The following is a 15,807-nucleotide window of genomic DNA, read 5'->3' on the forward strand; positions in this document are numbered from 1 at the left end:
TCCAATACCCTACTATTTTTGTGACTTGAATAAATTGGAAGTGGGATCTCCAGATCTCAGCTTTGGAACATGATAGCACGATTCTTTTACCACTCCTCCCTAAGTTTGAGTCCCCCTGACTCCCTGTGTGAGTTTGGTGAAGTTTGCAGACAGTCAAAATTTTGGCTCAAAAAAACTCAATTTTGACTTTCTGCAATCTTCTCCAAACTCACACAGTGAGTCAGGCAGACCTAAACTTAGTGCTGAGCGTTGAAATGCGTCGCCGGAAGTAGGTGTTCCCAAGGGCCGATTGGCTTGAGACTTGAGAGGGGGGTAGTGTGGGGCCCCTAAAACAACATATTTAAGCCCCGCCCCCTAAAAGTGGGCGTGGCCGGAAGTAGGTGTTCCCATGGGCCAATCGGCTCAAAACTTTGCAGGGAAGTTCTATTAGGGACCACAAACAACATACTAAAAGCTCGTGTCCGTAGGTGGTCGGGAAGTCGAAAAACGAACCTGGAAGTGGAACAGGAAGTGACTTTCCCAAGGTCGTAGGGTCATGAAATTTCATAGGGGATGTCTGGGAGGGCACTGGAACAACATACTGTAAGCACGGGTCCGAAAGCCAAGCGGAATTTTCACACCACTAACCCAAACTATCGCATCCCACTTCCAATCTATTTCCATGTGTCAAATAGACTGGAATTGGAATGCCATAAAAATACATTGATTTCTAAGTTTGTTTGATTTTTTAATCACTAAAACACTTCAAAAAGTGTTTTATTCATGTTCATTTATTCATGTTCCCCATGTCTGGTTTATGCAAGCTGAGTGTTCAGAGTTGTCAGATTTTGCTGTCCAATACCCTACTATTTTTGTGACTTGAATAAATTGGAAGTGGGATCTCCAGATCTCAGCTTTGGAACATGATAGCACGATTCTTTTACCACTCCTCCCTAAGTTTGAGTCCCCCTGACTCCCTGTGTGAGTTTGGTGAAGTTTGCAGACAGTCAAAATTTTGGCTCAAAAAAACTCAATTTTGACTTTCTGCAATCTTCTCCAAACTCACACAGTGAGTCAGGCAGACCTAAACTTAGTGCTGAGCGTTGAAATGCGTCGCCGGAAGTAGGTGTTCCCATGGGCCGATTGGCTTGAGACTTGATAGAGTGGTAGTGTGGGGCCCCTAAAACAACATCTTTAAGCCCCGCCCCCTAAAAGTGGGCGTGGCCGGAAGTAGGTGTTCCCATGGGCCAATCGGCTCAAAACTTTGCAGGGAAGTTCTATTAGGGACCACAAACAACATACTAAAAGCTCGTGTCCGTAGGTGGTCGGGAAGTCGAAAAACGAACCTGGAAGTGGAACAGGAAGTGACTTTCCCAAGGTCGTAGGGTCATGAAATTTCATAGGGGATGTCTCGGAGGGCACTGGAACAACATACTGTAAGCACGGGTCCGAAAGCCAAGTGGAATTTTCACACCACTAACCCAAACTCTATCGCATCCCACTTCCAATCTATTTCCATGTGTCAAATAGACTGGAATTGGAATGCCATAAAAATACATTGATTTCTAAGTTTGTTTGATTTTTTAATCACTAAAACACTTCAAAAAGTGTTTTATTCATGTTCATTTATTCATGTTCCCCATGTCTGGTTTATGCAAGCTGAGTGTTCAGAGTTGTCAGATTTTGCTGTCCAATACCCTACTATTTTTGTGACTTGAATAAATTGGAAGTGGGATCTCCAGATCTCAGCTTTGGAACATGATAGCACGATTCTTTTACCACTCCTCCCTAAGTTTGAGTCCCCCTGACTCCCTGTGTGAGTTTGGTGAAGTTTGCAGACAGTCAAAATTTTGGCTCAAAAAAACTCAATTTTGACTTTCTGCAATCTTCTCCAAACTCACACAGTGAGTCAGGCAGACCTAAACTTAGTGCTGAGCGTTGAAATGCGTCGCCGGAAGTAGGTGTTCCCAAGGGCCGATTGGCTTGAGACTTGAGAGGGGGGTAGTGTGGGGCCCCTAAAACAACATATTTAAGCCCCGCCCCCTAAAAGTGGGCGTGGCCGGAAGTAGGTGTTCCCATGGGCCAATCGGCTCAAAACTTTGCAGGGAAGTTCTATTAGGGACCACAAACAACATACTAAAAGCTCGTGTCCGTAGGTGGTCGGGAAGTCGAAAAACGAACCTGGAAGTGGAACAGGAAGTGACTTTCCCAAGGTCGTAGGGTCATGAAATTTCATAGGGGATGTCTGGGAGGGCACTGGAACAACATACTGTAAGCACGGGTCCGAAAGCCAAGCGGAATTTTCACACCACTAACCCAAACTATCGCATCCCACTTCCAATCTATTTCCATGTGTCAAATAGACTGGAATTGGAATGCCATAAAAATACATTGATTTCTAAGTTTGTTTGATTTTTTAATCACTAAAACACTTCAAAAAGTGTTTTATTCATGTTCATTTATTCATGTTCCCCATGTCTGGTTTATGCAAGCTGAGTGTTCAGAGTTGTCAGATTTTGCTGTCCAATACCCTACTATTTTTGTGACTTGAATAAATTGGAAGTGGGATCTCCAGATCTCAGCTTTGGAACATGATAGCACGATTCTTTTACCACTCCTCCCTAAGTTTGAGTCCCCCTGACTCCCTGTGTGAGTTTGGTGAAGTTTGCAGACAGTCAAAATTTTGGCTCAAAAAAACTCAATTTTGACTTTCTGCAATCTTCTCCAAACTCACACAGTGAGTCAGGCAGACCTAAACTTAGTGCTGAGCGTTGAAATGCGTCGCCGGAAGTAGGTGTTCCCATGGGCCGATTGGCTTGAGACTTGAGAGGGGGGTAGTGTGGGGCCCCTAAAAAACCATCTTTAAGCCCCGCCCCCTAAAAGTGGGCGTGGCCGGAAGTAGGTGTTCCCATGGGCCAATCGGCTCAAAACTTTGCAGGGAAGTTCTATTAGGGACCACAAACAACATACTAAAAGCTCGTGTCCGTAGGTGGTCGGGAAGTCGAAAAACGAACCTGGAAGTGGAACAGGAAGTGACTTTCCCAAGGTCGTAGGGTCATGAAATTTCATAGGGGATGTCTCGGAGGGCACTGGAACAACATACTGTAAGCACGGGTCCGAAAGCCAAGTGGAATTTTCACACCACTAACCCAAACTCTATCGCATCCCACTTCCAATCTATTTCCATGTGTCAAATAGACTGGAATTGGAATGCCATAAAAATACATTGATTTCTAAGTTTGTTTGATTTTTTAATCACTAAAACACTTCAAAAAGTGTTTTATTCATGTTCATTTATTCATGTTCCCCATGTCTGGTTTATGCAAGCTGAGTGTTCAGAGTTGTCAGATTTTGCTGTCCAATACCCTACTATTTTTGTGACTTGAATAAATTGGAAGTGGGATCTCCAGATCTCAGCTTTGGAACATGATAGCACGATTCTTTTACCACTCCTCCCTAAGTTTGAGTCCCCCTGACTCCCTGTGTGAGTTTGGTGAAGTTTGCAGACAGTCAAAATTTTGGCTCAAAAAAACTCAATTTTGACTTTCTGCAATCTTCTCCAAACTCACACAGTGAGTCAGGCAGACCTAAACTTAGTGCTGAGCGTTGAAATGCGTGGCCGGAAGTAGGTGTTCCCATGGGCCGATTGGCTTGAGACTTGATAGGGGGGTAGTGGGGGGCCCCTAAAAATCCATCTTTAAGCCCCGCCCCCTAAAAGTGGGCGTGGCCGGAAGTAGGTGTTCCCATGGGCCAATCGGCTCAAAACTTTGCAGGGAAGTTCTATTAGGGACCACAAACAACACACTAAAAGCTCGTGTCCGTAGGTGGTCGGGAAGTCGAAAAACGAACCTGGAAGTGGAACAGGAAGTGACTTTCCCGAGGTCGTAGGGTCATGAAATTTCATAGGGGATGTCTGGGAGGGCACTGGAGCAACATACTGTAAGCACGAGTCTGAAAGCCAAGCGGAATTTTCACGGAATTTTCCACTTCCAATCTATTTGAATGGGATCCCACTTCCAATCTATTTCCATATGTCAAGTAGATTGGAATTGGGATGCCATTCAAATACATTGACTTAAAGTATTTTAATTTAAATAAATGACTGCAACACTTCAAAAACCATTTATTCATGTTCCCCATGTCTGGTTTATGCAAGCTGAGTGGTCAGAGTTTTGAAATTCCACTGTCCAATACCCCACTATTTTGATGACTTGAATAAATTGGAACATGATAGCACGATTCTTTTACCACTCCTCCCTCTCTAAGTTTGAGTCCCCCTGACTCCCTGTGTGAGTTTGGTGAAGTTTGCAGAAAGTCAAAATTTTGGCTCAAAAAAACTCAATTTTGACTTTCTGCAATCTTCTCCAAACTCACACAGTGAGTCAGGCAGACCTAAACTTAGTGCTGAGTGTTGAAATGCGTGGCCGGAAGTAGGTGTTCCCATGGGCCGATTGGCTTGAGACTTGATAGGGGGGTAGTGGGGGGCCCCTAAAACAACATATTTAAGCCCCGCCCCCTAAAAGTGGGCGTGGCCGGAAGTAGGTGTTCCCATGGGCCAATCGGCTCAAAACTTTGCAGGGAAGTTCTATTAGGGACCACAAACAACACACTAAAAGCTCGTGTCCGTAGGGTTAGGGTTAGGGTTAGGGTTAGGGTTAGGGTTAGGGTTAGGGTTAGGTTAGGGTTAGGGTAGGGGTCAATATTGTGAAAATGGTATTTTGCCATAGACATATGATGAAGAGGGTACAGATTAGATACACGTCCTTGACCCTAACTTTTCCTATAGGTTTTAGCATGGACATGTCCATGATATATCATGAACTTGTCCGCAGATAGGGGGCGCTGTGGTCAACTTTCCTGGACACTTTGCTAATAGGACAACTTAATAATAATAACCTTTTACACACTAACCCACTAGGACTGATATATAATAAGAGTATGTTACACACTAACCCACCTATAGCGCCACATAGTGGCCATTCATCTATGGCTTATACCTCAGGGTAGGAAGGGGCTAGGAGGACGGGGGTTGCTGTGGGGGGGTCCTCGGGACCCCCTCGGGGCAGGGGTAGAGTCTTGGACCCCCACCCCAAAGTTGCCCCATCGGGTTAGGGTCTATAATTTTAAAGTGTCTTACGCTAGTTTTTCCACTAGTGTCATAGTGGTATGAATGGGTATCAACGGGGCTTCGGTTCCTCTGGCGCCCCCTAGCGGGGGCCTTTGAAAGGGGCCCCGGGGGCCCTCCTTTGGGGCGGGGTTAAGCTCAGGGACCAGGATGGTTCCAAGTTCCATCCGGGTTAGGGTCCCTAACATGAAGGTGTCTTTCCCTTATTAGCAAAGTGGTATGAATGGAATCTAATGGAGATAGCGCCACCTAGCGGCAGGTTGAGCTAAGGGGTTTAACTCGGGGTAGGAAGGGGCTAGGAGGACGGGGGTTGCTGTGGGGGAGTCCTCGGGACCCCCTCGGGGCAGGGGTAGAGTCTTGGACCCCCACCCCAAAGTTGCCCCATCGGGTTAGGGTCTATAATTTTAAAGTGTCTTACGCTAGTTTTTCCACTAGTGTCAAAGTGGTATGAGTGGGTTTCAATAGGGGCTTCGGTTCCTCCGGCGCCCCCTAGCGGGGGCCTTGGAAAGGGGCCCTGGGGGCCCTCCTTTGGGGCGTGGTTAAGCTCAGGGACCAGGATGGTTCCAAGTTCCATCCGGGTTAGGGTCCCTAACATGAAGGTGTCTTTCCCTTATTAGCAAAGTGGTATGAATGGAATCTAATGGAGATAGCGCCACCTAGCGGCAGGTTGAACTAAGGGGTTTAACTCGGGGTAGGAAGGGGCTAGGAGGACGGGGGTTGCTGTGGGGGGGTCCTCGGGACCCCCTCGGGGCTGGGGTAGAGTCTAAGACCCACACCTCAAAGTAGCCATATCAGGTTAGGTTCCGCATCGTCAAGGTGTCTCTAAGTCTTTTTTCCCTCCCATAGGTTTATATTGCCTTGTGTCCAAATTTCAAACGTCCGCCGCGCCCACGCCGTTCGACCTAGGGCTCCGCGGCTCGGATATGTCCGTCGTGGCCGGAGACCGGTCGAGAATCTATAATTGGGTGGGGCTACGCGGTACGGTTGCCCCGCCCGAACCCCAAACGAGTCGCAGCTGACCTTTGCGACCCGGGCCTAAAAAAAAGCCCTTTTTTGGCTGCCGTTCGGCGCCCTTTTGGCGTAGGGGTACGAAACTCGGTGAGCCCCTTCAGGGCATGGCCCCGACCGACACTCTGTGGTTCGGCGCGTCTCGGCCCGACGGTCGGCCCGCAGCGCCCCCTGGCCTACTGCATTTTTTCCTCCATTAGGTCTACATTGCCTGCCATTCAAATTTAAAACGTCAGCCACGCCCAAGCTGTTCGACCCAGGGCTCTGCGGCTTCGATATGTCCGTCGTGGCTCGGTACCGGACGATAATCTATGATCGGGTGGGGCTACGCCGTACGGTTGCCCCGCCCGAACCCCGAACGTGTTGCGGTTGACCCGTGTGACCCGGGCCTAAAAAAAAGCACATTTTCAGCTGCCTTTCGGCCCCCTTTGCACGTAGGGGTACGAAACTCGGTGAGCCTCTTTAGGGCACGGTCCCGACCGACACTCTCCGATTCGGTGCGTTTCGGCGTGGCGGTTGGCCCGCGGCCAACCCTAACCCTAGGTTGTTAGGCCTACATTGACTGGCATACGATTTTGAAACGCCAGCCACGCCCACGCCGTTCGACCCAGGGGTCCGCGGCTTCGATATGTCGGTCCTGGCGGGCGGCCCATCGAGAATCTATGATTCGGTGGCGCTGCGCCGCACGGTCGGCCGGCGGCAATCCTCAACGTGCGTTTTCTCTCTTCTAACACCCTCTAAGTCCCACAGGACATTTTTCGGCTTTGAAAAGTTGCTGGGTGCGCGCCCGTTCGAGCCGGGGGTCCGAAATTCGGTGGGCCCCATTGGGGTATAGCCCCGACCGACACTCTACGGTTCGGCGACGTTCGGCGCCGCGGTCGGCCCGCCGTGCGCCGTTTTTCACCACAGTAAGTGTCTATTGACTTGAATTGAAACTTTAAACGTTTGGCCCCGCCCATGCCGTTGTTGCCAGGGGTCCGAGACTTCGATATGTCGGGCGCGGGGCGGGGGGGAAAGAGAATCTATAGTTTGGTGCGGCTGCGTTCGGCGGTTGGACTTGGAGAGCCCTTCGAAATTTGAATTTTTCTTGCTAACAGTGAGAAAAAATTAGCATCGGGTTAGTGTCTTAATCGTGTATTTGGACTCTCATATCACCAAAGTGTCTTTGAGTACTATTACGCCACATAGTGGCCGTTTGAAGTAAGGGGTATAACTCGGGGTAGGAAGGGGGTAGGACGACGGGGGTCGCTGCGGGGGGGTCCTCCCGACCCCCTCGGGGCAGCCCCAGAGTCTGGGACCCCCGCCCCAAAGTTGCCCCATCGGGTTAGGGTCTATATTTTTAAAGTGTCTTACGCTAGTTTTTCCACTAGTGTCAAAGTGGTATGAATGGGTTTCAATGGGGCTTCGGTTCCTCTGGCGCCCCCTAGCGGGGGCCTTGGAAAGGGGCCCTGGGGGCCCTCCTTTGGGGCGTGGTTAAGCTCAGGGACCAGGATGGTTCCAAGTTTCATCCGGGTTAGGGTCCCTAACATGAAGGTGTCTTTCCCTTATTAGCAAAGTGGTATGAATGGAATCTAATGGAGATAGCGCCACCTAGCGGCAGGTTGAACTAAGGGGTTTAACTCGGGGTAGGAAGGGGCTAGGAGGACGGGGGTTGCTGTGGGGGGGTCCTCGGGACCCCCTCGGGGCAGGGGTAGAGTCTTGGACCCCCACCCCAAAGTTGCCCCATCGGGTTAGGGTCTATAATTTTAAAGTGTCTTACGCTAGTTTTTCCACTAGTGTCAAAGTGGTATGAGTGGGTTTCAATAGGGGCTTCGGTTCCTCCGGCGCCCCCTAGCGGGGGCCTTGGAAAGGGGCCCTGGGGGCCCTCCTTTGGGGCGTGGTTAAGCTCAGGGACCAGGATGGTTCCAAGTTCCATCCGGGTTAGGGTCCCTAACATGAAGGTGTCTTTCCCTTATTAGCAAAGTGGTATGAATGGAATCTAATGGAGATAGCGCCACCTAGCGGCAGGTTGAACTAAGGGGTTTAACTCGGGGTAGGAAGGGGCTAGGAGGACGGGGGTTGCTGTGGGGGGGTCCTCGGGACCCCCTCGGGGCAGGGGTAGAGTCTGGGACCCACACCTCAAAGTAGCCATATCAGGTTAGGGTCCGCATCGTCAAGGTGTCTCTAAGTCTTTTTTCCCTCCCATAGGTTTATATTGCCTTGTGTCCAAATTTCAAACGTCCGCCGCGCCCACGCCGTTCGACCTAGGGCTCCGCGGCTCGGATATGTCCGTCGTGGCCGGAGACCGGTCGAGAATCTATAATTGGGTGGGGCTACGCCGTACGGTTGCCCCGCCCGAACCCCAAACGAGTCGCAGCTGACCTTTGCGACCCGGGCCTAAAAAAAAGCCCTTTTTTGGCTGCCGTTCGGCCCCCTTTTGGCGTAGGGGTACGAAACTCGGTGAGCCCCTTCAGGGCATGGCCCCGACCGACACTCTGTGGTTCGGCGCGTCTCGGCCCGACGGTCGGCCCGCAGCGCCCCCTGGCCTACTGCATTTTTTCCTCCATTAGGTCTACATTGCCTGCCATTCAAATTTAAAACGTCAGCCACGCCCAAGCTGTTCGACCCAGGGCTCTGCGGCTTCGATATGTCCGTCGTGGCTCGGTACCGGACGATAATCTATGATCGGGTGGGGCTACGCCGTACGGTTGCCCCGCCCGAACCCCGAACGTGTTGCGGTTGACCCGTGTGACCCGGGCCTAAAAAAAAGCACATTTTCAGCTGCCTTTCGGCCCCCTTTGCACGTAGGGGTACGAAACTCGGTGAGCCTCTTTAGGGCACGGTCCCGACCGACACTCTCCGATTCGGTGCGTTTCGGCGTGGCGGTTGGCCCGCGGCCAACCCTAACCCTAGGTTGTTAGGCCTACATTGACTGGCATACGATTTTGAAACGCCAGCCACGCCCACGCCGTTCGACCCAGGGGTCCGCGGCTTCGATATGTCGGTCCTGGCGGGCGGCCCATCGAGAATCTATGATTCGGTGGCGCTGCGCCGCACGGTCGGCCGGCGGCAATCCTCAACGTGCGTTTTCTCTCTTCTAACACCCTCTAAGTCCCACAGGACATTTTTCGGCTTCGAAAAGTTGCTGGGTGCGCGCCCGTTCGAGCCGGGGGTCCGAAATTCGGTGGGCCCCATCGGGGTATAGCCCCGAACGACACTCTACGGTTCGGCGACGTTCGGCGCCGCGGTTGGCCCGCCGTGCGCCGTTTTTCACCACAGTAAGTGTCTATTGACTTGAATTGAAACTTTAAACGTTTGGCCACGCCCATGCCGTTGTTGCCAGGGGTCCGAGACTTCGATATGTCGGGCGCGGGGCGGGGGGGAAAGAGAATCTATAGTTTGGTGCGGCTGCATTCGGCGGTTGGACTTGGAGAGCCCTTCGAAATTTGAATTTTTCTTGCTAACAGTGAGAAAAAATTAGCATCGGGTTAGTGTCTTCATCGTGTATTTGGACTCTCATATCACCAAAGTGTCTTTGAGTACTATTACGCCACATAGTGGCCGTTCGAAGTAAGGGGTATAACTCGGGGTAGGAAGGGGGTAGGACGACGGGGGTCGCTGCGGGGGGGTCCTCCCGACCCCCTCGGGGCAGCCCCAGAGTCTGGGACCCCCACCCCAAAGTTGCCCCATCGGGTTAGGGTCTATATTTTTAAAGTGTCTTACGCTAGTTTTTCCACTAGTGTCAAAGTGGTATGAATGGGTTTCAATGGGGCTTCGGTTCCTCTGGCGCCCCCTAGCGGGGGCCTTGGAAAGGGGCCCTGGGGGCCCTCCTTTGGGGCGTGGTTAAGCTCAGGGACCAGGATGGTTCCAAGTTCCATCCGGGTTAGGGTCTTTATCATGAAGATGTCTTCAAAGACACCTATATGATATGGGATTTTAATGGGTGTGACGCCCCCTGGTGGACATCCAACTCGGGGTCGTAACTCGGGCCCTGGGGGGGGTAGGACCATGGGGGTCGCTGTGCGGGGGTACGGTGCACCCCCTCGGGGCAGGGGTAGAGTCTTGGACCCATACCCCAAAGTTGCCCCATCGGGTTAGGGTCTATATTTTTTAAGTGTCTTACACTAGTTTTTCACTATTGTCAAAGTGGTATGAATGGGTTTCAATGGGCGGGGCTCCTTGTCTATTGCACCCCCTGGTGGAGATCAAACTCGGGGTCATATCTCGGGCCCTGGGGGGGGTAGGACCACGGGGTTTGCTCTGCGGGGGTACAGTGCACCCCCTCAGGGCAGGGGTAGAGTCTGGTACCCCCACCCCAAAGTTGCCCCATCGGGTTAGGGTCTTTATCATGAAGGTGTCTTCAGAGACACTTTTATGATATTTGAATGGGATCCAATGGAGATGGCGCCACCTAGCGGAGGTCCCACCGGGTCCCTGGGGGCCCTTTTTGGGGGCGTGGTCAAGCTTTGAGGCCCCTAGGTTAGGGTCCTTATCATGAAGGTGTCTTACACATAGCGGTGAAAGTGGTATCAGGTTGCGGGGCTAGGGTGCACCTTTTTGGGGGAAGATTTTTGACTCGGAGGGGTAGCTATGGAAGTCCGTTCAACCCCCGTTTTTTTTCTAAGTTCCAATTTTGGTTAGGGTCAATATCATGAAGGTGTCCTTCCCATAGCGGTGAAAGTGGTATCGGCTTGCGGGCCCAGGGTGCACCTTCTTGGGGGAACATTTTTGGCTCGGAGGGGGTGGGTATGGAAGTCCACCCACCCTCTAGCGCCACCTAGGTCTGCCCAGTCTCGGGCTCACAACTCGGGCTAGGAAGGGGCCAGGACCATGGGGGTCACTGCCCGGGGGTATGGTGCACCCCCTCGGGGCAGCCCCAGAGTCTGGGACCCCCACCCCAAAGTTGCCCCATCGGGTTAGGATCTATATTTTTAAAGAGTCTCACACTAGTTTTTCACTATTGTCAAAGTGGTATGAATGGGTTTCAATGGGCGGGAGCTCCTGCACTATAGCGCCACCTAGGGCTGCCCAGTCTCGGGCTCACAACTCGGGCTAGGAAGGGGCTAGGACCATGGGGGTCACTGCCCGGGGGTCCTGGGGACCCACTCGGGGCAGCCCCAGAGTCTGGGACCCCCACCTCAAAGTCGACATCTCGGGTTAGGGTCTTGATCATGAAGGTGTCTTTAGGGACGTCTTCATGATATTTGAATGGGGGCCAATGGGGACTGCGCCACCTAGAGGACGTAACACCGGGCCCCTGGGGGCCCTTTTTGGGGGCGTGGTCAAGGTTCGAGGCCCCTAGGTTAGGGTCAATATCATGAAGGCGTCTTTCCCATAGCGGTGAAAGTGGTATCGGCTTGCGGGCCCAGGGTGCACCTTTTTGGGGGAAGATTTTTGACTCGGAGGGGTAGCTATGGAAGTCCGTTCAACCCCCGTTTTTTTTCTAAGTTCCAATTTTGGTTAGGGTCAATATCATGAAGGTGTCTTTCCCATAGCGGTGAAAGTGGTATCGGCTTGCGGGCCCAGGGTGCACCTTCTTGGGGGAACATTTTTGGCTTGGAGGGGGTGGGTATGGAAGTCCACCCACCCTCTAGCGCCACCTAGGTCTGCCCAGTCTCGGGCTCACAACTCGGGCTAGGAAGGGGCCACGACCATGGGGGTCACTGCCCGGGGGTCCTGGGGACCCACTCGGGGCAGCCCCAGAGTCTCATACCCCCTCCCCAAAGTTGCCCCATCGGGTTAGGGTCTATATTTTTAAAGAGTCTTACACTAGTTTTTCACTATTGTCAAAGTGGTATGAATGGGTTTCAATGGGCGGGGCTCCTTGACTATTGCGCCCCCTGGTGGAGCTCAAACTTGGGGTCATAACTCGGGCCCTGGGGGGGGTACGACGACGGGGTTTACTCTGCGGGGGTATGGTGCACCCCCTCGGGGCAGGGGTAGAGTCTCAGACCCCCTCCCCAAAGTTGCCCCATCGGGTTAGGGTCTATATTTTTTAAGAGTCTTACACTAGTTTTTCAATATTGTCAAAGTGGTATGAATGGGTTTCAATGGGCGGGGCTCCTTGACTATTGCGCCCCCTGGTGGAGCTCAAACTTGGGGTCATAACTCGGGCCCTGGGGGGGGTACGACGACGGGGTTTGCTCTGCGGGGGTATGGTGCACCCCCTCGGGGCAGGGGTAGAGCCTCATACCCCCTCCCCAAAGTTGCCCCATCGGGTTAGGGTCTATATTTTTAAAGAGTCTTACACTAGTTTTTCACTATTGTCAAAGTGGTATGAATGGGTTTCAATGGGCGGGGCTCCTTGACTATTGCGCCCCCTGGTGGAGCTCAAACTTGGGGTCATAACTCGGGCCCTGGGGGGGGTACGACGACGGGGTTTACTCTGCGGGGGTATGGTGCACCCCCTCGGGGCAGGGGTAGAGTCTCAGACCCCCTCCCCAAAGTTGCCCCATCGGGTTAGGGTCTATATTTTTAAAGAGTCTTACACTAGTTTTTCACTATTGTCAAAGTGGTATGAATGGGTTTCAATGGGCGGGGCTCCTTGACTATTGCGCCCCCTGGTGGAGCTCAAACTTGGGGTCATAACTCGGGCCCTGGGGGGGGTACGACGACGGGGTTTACTCTGCGGGGGTATGGTGCACCCCCTCGGGGCAGGGGTAGAGTCTCAGACCCCCTCCCCAAAGTTGCCCCATCGGGTTAGGGTCTATATTTTTAAAGAGTCTTACACTAGTTTTTCACTATTGTCAAAGTGGTATGAATGGGTTTCAATGGGCGGGGCTCCTTGACTATTGCGCCCCCTTGTGGAGCTCAAACTTGGGGTCATAACTCGGGCCCTGGGGGGGTACGACGACGGGGTTTACTCTGCGGGGGTATGGTGCACCCCCTCGGGGCAGGGGTAGAGTCTCATACCCCCTCCCCAAAGTTGCCCCATCGGGTTAGGGTCTATATTTTTAAAGAGTCTTACACTAGTTTTTCACTATTGTCAAAGTGGTATGAATGGGTTTCAATGGGCGGGGCTCCTTGACTATTGCGCCCCCTGGTGGAGCTCAAACTTGGGGTCATAACTCGGGCCCTGGGGGGGGTACGACGACGGGGTTTACTCTGCGGGGGTATGGTGCACCCCCTCGGGGCAGGGGTAGAGTCTCAGACCCCCTCCCCAAAGTTGCCCCATCGGGTTAGGGTCTATATTTTTAAAGAGTCTTACACTAGTTTTTCAATATTGTCAAAGTGGTATGAATGGGTTTCAATGGGCGGGGCTCCTTGACTATTGCGCCCCCTGGTGGAGCTCAAACTTGGGGTCATAACTCGGGCCCTGGGGGGGGTACGACGACGGGGTTTACTCTGCGGGGGTATGGTGCACCCCCTCGGGGCAGGGGTAGAGTCTCAGACCCCCTCCCCAAAGTTGCCCCATCGGGTTAGGGTCTATATTTTTAAAGAGTCTTACACTAGTTTTTCAATATTGTCAAAGTGGTATGAATGGGTTTCAATGGGCGGGGCTCCTTGACTATTGCGCCCCCTGGTGGAGCTCAAACTTGGGGTCATAACTCGGGCCCTGGGGGGGGTACGACGACGGGGTTTACTCTGCGGGGGTATGGTGCACCCCCTCGGGGCAGGGGTAGAGTCTCAGACCCCCTCCCCAAAGTTGCCCCATCGGGTTAGGGTCTATATTTTTAAAGAGTCTTACACTAGTTTTTCAATATTGTCAAAGTGGTATGAATGGGTTTCAATGGGCGGGGCTCCTTGACTATTGCGCCCCCTGGTGGAGCTCAAACTTGGGGTCATAACTCGGGCCCTGGGGGGGGTACGACGACGGGGTTTACTCTGCGGGGGTATGGTGCACCCCCTCGGGGCAGGGGTAGAGTCTCAGACCCCCTCCCCAAAGTTGCCCCATCGGGTTAGGGTCTATATTTTTAAAGAGTCTTACACTAGTTTTTCACTATTGTCAAAGTGGTATGAATGGGTTTCAATGGGCGGGGCTCCTTGACTATTGCGCCCCCTTGTGGAGCTCAAACTTGGGGTCATAACTCGGGCCCTGGGGGGGTACGACGACGGGGTTTACTCTGCGGGGGTATGGTGCACCCCCTCGGGGCAGGGGTAGAGTCTCATACCCCCTCCCCAAAGTTGCCCCATCGGGTTAGGGTCTATATTTTTAAAGAGTCTTACACTAGTTTTTCACTATTGTCAAAGTGGTATGAATGGGTTTCAATGGGCGGGGCTCCTTGACTATTGCGCCCCCTGGTGGAGCTCAAACTTGGGGTCATAACTCGGGCCCTGGGGGGGGTACGACGACGGGGTTTACTCTGCGGGGGTATGGTGCACCCCCTCGGGGCAGGGGTAGAGTCTCAGACCCCCTCCCCAAAGTTGCCCCATCGGGTTAGGGTCTATATTTTTAAAGAGTCTTACACTAGTTTTTCAATATTGTCAAAGTGGTATGAATGGGTTTCAATGGGCGGGGCTCCTTGACTATTGCGCCCCCTGGTGGAGCTCAAACTTGGGGTCATAACTCGGGCCCTGGGGGGGGTACGACGACGGGGTTTACTCTGCGGGGGTATGGTGCACCCCCTCGGGGCAGGGGTAGAGTCTCAGACCCCCTCCCCAAAGTTGCCCCATCGGGTTAGGGTCTATATTTTTAAAGAGTCTTACACTAGTTTTTCAATATTGTCAAAGTGGTATGAATGGGTTTCAATGGGCGGGGCTCCTTGACTATTGCGCCCCCTGGTGGAGCTCAAACTTGGGGTCATAACTCGGGCCCTGGGGGGGGTACGACGACGGGGTTTACTCTGCGGGGGTATGGTGCACCCCCTCGGGGCAGGGGTAGAGTCTCAGACCCCCTCCCCAAAGTTGCCCCATCGGGTTAGGGTCTATATTTTTAAAGAGTCTTACACTAGTTTTTCAATATTGTCAAAGTGGTATGAATGGGTTTCAATGGGCGGGGCTCCTTGACTATTGCGCCCCCTGGTGGAGCTCAAACTTGGGGTCATAACTCGGGCCCTGGGGGGGGTACGACGACGGGGTTTACTCTGCGGGGGTATGGTGCACCCCCTCGGGGCAGGGGTAGAGTCTCAGACCCCCTCCCCAAAGTTGCCCCATCGGGTTAGGGTCTATATTTTTAAAGAGTCTTACACTAGTTTTTCAATATTGTCAAAGTGGTATGAATGGGTTTCAATGGGCGGGGCTCCTTGACTATTGCGCCCCCTGGTGGAGCTCAAACTTGGGGTCATAACTCGGGCCCTGGGGGGGGTACGACGACGGGGTTTGCTCTGCGGGGGTATGGTGCACCCCCTCGGGGCAGGGGTAGAGCCTCATACCCCCACCCCAAAGTAGGCATGTCGGGTTAGGGTCCATATTATCAAGGTGTCTTTCCATTATCAGCAAAGTGGTATGAATGGAATCTAATGGAGGTGACTAATAAGTGCCTAACAATGAACTAATAAACAATTAATAAGCTGATAATAGGCTAATAATAAACTAATAAGTGCCTAATAATTAACTAATAATTTAATAATAAGCTAATATTAGCCTAATAATGAACGAATAGATAATTAATAAGCTAATATTAGGCTATTAATGAACTAATAAGTGACTAATAATGAACCAATAAACAAATATTAGGCTAATAATAGGCTAATAAATTGCTAATAAGTCACTAATAACTCAAGCTAGAAAGGGGTACATAAACGGGGGTCATTGAGGGGGGGTCTGGTGGACCCCCT

Source organism: Brachyhypopomus gauderio, unplaced genomic scaffold (assembly GCF_052324685.1).
Source record: "Brachyhypopomus gauderio isolate BG-103 unplaced genomic scaffold, BGAUD_0.2 sc60, whole genome shotgun sequence".
Taxonomy (NCBI): Eukaryota; Metazoa; Chordata; class Actinopteri; order Gymnotiformes; family Hypopomidae; genus Brachyhypopomus; species Brachyhypopomus gauderio.